Source organism: Neltuma alba, unplaced genomic scaffold (genome assembly GCF_004799145.2).
Source record: "Neltuma alba isolate B1F8T4 unplaced genomic scaffold, ASM479914v2 tig00012014_pilon, whole genome shotgun sequence".
Taxonomy (NCBI): domain Eukaryota; kingdom Viridiplantae; phylum Streptophyta; class Magnoliopsida; order Fabales; family Fabaceae; genus Neltuma; species Neltuma alba.
The window spans coordinates 1-5003 of record NW_021636585.1 but is presented as its reverse complement, the minus strand read 5'-3'; the positions used below and the strand labels follow the sequence as shown (position 1 = coordinate 5003).

The following is a 5003-nucleotide window of genomic DNA, read 5'->3' as shown; positions in this document are numbered from 1 at the left end:
ATTGCTAAATGTTACAATTCGTACCATGATTTCAGATGGAATCCTTATCTGAGAAACAGAAATTAAATTAAAAAAGAACAAAAAATGGGAAAGCACATGCATAGCACTAGATACATCACACCACCAAGATTGTAACAACTAGGAAGGAAGTTATTTATCAAAACTATGTTATTTTACTCATAGATTGGTAATGTTGCTATCTGCCTTGTATGTCACTAATACTAACTTCGTTGTTAGAAAATAATCTTTGATTCTCTTCTGGGGTCAATTGATTCAATATACTCTGCCATTGGATGAACGCAGGTTGCCTTGGAGGAGGAAGATTGACAATCTCACTATTAAGCATAGAAACTACAGTGCTCATACCTGGCCTCTCTATTGCAAGGTCTTGTACACACAGAAGTCCTATGTGTATGCACCTCAATATATCCTTCTCCAGGTTTGATTAGATGTTTTCGGGTCTATTAGCTTATACAATGTTTCCTTCATTCCATAATTTCCATGCCTAAAACACATAACAAAAGAATCATATATAATTATTACCTTTGGAAGCCTTAGAGCTGAGAGTAAAATCAATAATTAATAATAGAACTTTCTAATTAGGTATTTAGGAAGTTAATAAAAAGTAGAGACTTACAAATCCTAGAAGGCTAAGAGAGTGCTCATTATTATAAAAGCTTGAGTTTCTTCTTCCACTTATAATCTCTAATAGTAAAACTCCAAAGCTAAACACATCTGATTTCTCTGAAAATAATCCTTCCATAGCATATTCTGGAGACATATAGCCACTGCATTTTGAGTAAAACAATAATTGTTATAGTACTCACTAGTTAGTATGCTACTATAATATTAGATAGGAAGGAAAACTTACTAGGTTCCGACAACTCTTCTTGTGTTAGCTTGATCTTCACTTCCTTTGAAAATTCTAGCCATGCCAAAATCTGATATTTTTGGAATCAAGTTCTCATCTAGCAAGATATTACTTGCCTTTAGGTCCCTATGTATAATTTTTAGTCTAGAGTCCCTATGAAGATAAAGTACTCCTCTAGCTACTCCTTCAATAATGACAAAGCGCTTTCCCCAGTCTAGAAGTTTGCTTTTCTCTGGATCTACAATAGTAGAGGAGAGGGTTATATAAGTTTTGTCCATACCATAAAGAAAACTCAAATATCTGTAAGAAAGACTGTTACAAACAAATGTTGTCTTGTTCCCTTAATTATGCATATGACTAGAAAGAGCTAGAGCATAAGGGATCAGAAAAACCAACCAAAAATAAATGCATCCAAACTTTTATTTGGCATGTACTCATAGATCAACATCTTTTCTTCTCCTTCAATACAACAACCTAAAAGTTTTACGAGATTACGATGTTGAAGCCTGGAAATGACAATCATCTCATTCATGAATTCCTCTTGTCCTTGTCCAGATGCTCTTGATAATCTCTTAACTGCTATATCCTGACCATCTTGGAGTGTTCCCTTGAAGAAAATCCCATTAAACAGTTGTTACACATAATGAATTTGAATTAAACTGATTTTTTTTTTTTTGCCAATTAAACTGACTAATAATTCATGAAATTAAATACCTTATAGACAGGACCAAACCGCCTTGCCCAAGTTTATTGGTCAATTGAAAGTTGTTTGTAGCCATTGCAACCTTTTCAAAATCATAGACCAATAACTCCTGGAATTTAACTTGTGACAATTTTCCAATAATATTGCCGCTTGTTTTGTCTACATTTGCACCATCCCTTTTTAACAAGACCTGTTTGCTATGCCGTTTTCCTGCTGGTCGTATGAATTTAATGTATTTACAGGGAGAAAGAGATGGAAGTGCTTCATTTGAAAAATGTGGAAACATGACTAACCAAAAGACATCTACCTATATGAATATTGCTTTTGAAAATGCCTTATATATTTAAATCCTGAATGCCTATGTCATTTTAAAGCTAATAGATGTGGTAGGATTTGAAACTAAGATGATATGAAAAGGAATAATACCTGAATGTTTTGCCTTCCATTTCCATAAGAAGCATGCACAAGTGACACTGATAATGATAGTTCCTATTACTACAACAATGATAATGATGAATGTTCTATGCCTCTTCTTATCTGTGATGAAAGACAAAGGTAAGGAAATTCATGCCAAAAAATAGAGTTAAAAGAACTAAATTTCAAGTATTCTAAGAAATTTAGATACCAAAGTCTGACTTGGCTGCACGAATATATAAGTCAATTCCTGCATTTGAGAACTGTTGTATGTCAATTAGATTTTCTTTCCAAGTCATACAGCCAAGCACTGAATTATATGAATATGCTTTACAAGTGCAGTTCTCCAAGCATGGGTTCTACATTCATCTTCTGAATGAGATGATTGTTCTCCAAAGTTTGGTGCTTTAACATTTTGCAGATGGAAAAAGGTATCTTCCTTTCCATTGAAACTCCCATTTTTCATTTCCTCACATCGTCGAGTTGATTTCCCAACACAACCACCTGTCCAATTTTGTCTATTCCATTCCTCATTATTTCTTGGTTCAAACCCACTCAAACAACTGCAGATTGGTGCGCTCTTTGAATTGCAAATTCCGAATTCCCCACATATACCATAGACATCACAATCTGAATTTTGAAAAAGATTTGTTTCTAGCCATCTCCTCTTAGTATCATCCCATTGTTTATGTAATAACTTCCTTTTGCATTCAAAACAACTATCTCTTTGATGTCAGACCCATTTGATAACCTAACAACCATCTCGTCAGCACCATTATCATACTCGGAACTCATCCTGAGGACTGTTGTAAGGCCTTGGCCATTCCATGGACCACTACGCCAATAGGGGCTAGTTCCATTCCATATGAACAGTTCTGCAAAATTTAGTTGTTCTAGGCTCATAGAAAAATTGCCAAGGGATGGATCAGACTGATTTTTCCATGCTGTTAACTTTGTTTTCCCCTGCTCTTTCGTTGCTTGTAATTTTCATGCTTGGCAACAATGTATCTGAAGGATGCTCAAAACTTTGCCATATGGTTTTCGTCAAGTTATCGGTTAGGACAAGGTTTCCAGAATCTAAAATCTGAAAACTAGTAGTAGATGAAATATTTGATACATTTGATGACCAAATGGTTTGGTTTTGCCCATCTAATACGATAAGATTGCCATCTTCAGATACCTTAAAAATTCCTGAAGTATCCCTTAATGGTCGATTTCTGTTAGCTGCCCATACAATAGTTGAATTGGACATGTACCAAATTCCCACATAGCGATTTGTGGAATTTCTGGACTGAAGAACCCTAGTGTGAACAAACCCCCTTTGGAGCTTATTGTATTTGGATCCTTGATGTAATGAGATGTTGTGATGGTTTCCGTGCATGATGAGGAGCCAGAAGTGTCCAATGTGTAGGGTGATTCACAAAAGGTGATATTATAATCTGCACCTTTACACGTGAACATGCTTAGATGATCATCTTGCGGGTAGCTATAGGCATGTTGGCAAACGCTCTTGATAGTTCTGCAGAAGAGGGGCTTGGCAGGCCTGTTGGCACAAGTTTCTAGCCATCTGCCGCACAAGGGCCCTGCACGCCACCACTTTCCATCTTTGCTCATTACCCTCAGCTCTGAAGGGCATAGTTGATCATATCTGCCAGACAATATGTGCTCTTGCATTCTCCACAACCACCGTGAGGAACAACCGCTACAGGAACATTGAACCCACCTAGCAAGCTCACGTCATAAAAATCAAGCCCTTGGAATTGGCCAACAGAAATTTCTATCAATGTCGCAGGTGGTGTGCCTCCCTGCCTTTGCATTCCAGCTTCTCGGAGCCACAGTCACCGGTGACACAAGAGAAGTTTCCAGTGGAGTCTTGTGCGCACTGAGTTCGACCCCACAAACGGCCAATCCAAGAAGTTGGCACAGAGATGATCCTAGACTCACCAGTTTTAAGAACAAAACCGTGGTTGATAATGGATTATTGTCACCACTTGAAGCAATGCCTGGCCACACTGTGTAGCTGCATTTGTTAACCACTGTGAACTTTGTTGAGGTTACACCTGCAAAAGGAATATCAAGAGACATCAGGCTCAGTAGTGTTACCTTGCTAGTCTTAATTTCCACTTATGATTTACAATTACCTGATATGGATTGGAGAAGGGCTATTGAAAACAAGAACAATTGTGTTGGCTGATCCATGGTATATGATCATAAAATCTGTATGTTCATAATAGAGAACAGGCTTATATCTCAGCAGAAGAAGCACAGCATTGGAATCTTCAAGATGCTAGCGCCGTGAATGAAGGATCCACTTTGTTTATATTTTCTTCTATAGGTCCCATCTCTTGAGAGTTAGTGACTAAGTCAATGGACTTGTTTCCTTATAGAAAGGTGCCAATTTTGACCAAATACTGATTATAAGAAATTAGATGAAGTAACGTTAACGGCGGCATCAATCCAAACGTAAACCCCACGGAATGGGACCTATTGTTCGGTTACTTCAATATGTCTCCTCCTTTCAATAATTGAAATAATGGAATAAAATATTTCAGGCAAATCGACGTTATATGAAGTGTCTAATGGTTTTTGTGTTTTATAAACAAGAGTGTGATTATTGAAGGCATTTTGCTTTCATCCTAAAATAATAAGAGTAAAATACATTTACCTTGTATTAGTTTTTCAGAGTTTATTTTTCATACCATTGAAATATTTCATTAAAAATTATAAAATATATTTTATTGATTAATATTTGGGATAAAAGAATAAAATGATTAATCTTCCCTTATATTTTGGTTGTTTCATAATAATGTTAATTTTTAAAGGATTTTGAGCTAAATATTCTTATATCTCGGTCTGTCTACATAATTCTCCCTAAAATTAAAATACGCCGTTATGAAGGAAACCTAGTAAGGTTCAATTTTTTAAAACTTTATGCTAAAAAAATTTAAAATATCGAGATCATAAAAAGCATTTAACATACAAAATTATTTTAAAAATCAAAGATACGCTATGTTT

At 35.9% G+C, this 5003-nt stretch overlaps 1 pseudogene; it reads right to left on the bottom strand.

Moving 5' to 3' along the window:
• Positions 1-453: 453 nt before the first annotated feature.
• LOC114721250 (G-type lectin S-receptor-like serine/threonine-protein kinase At1g11330) lies at positions 454-4187 on the bottom strand (annotated as a pseudogene).
• Positions 4188-5003: the final 816 nt, after the last annotated feature.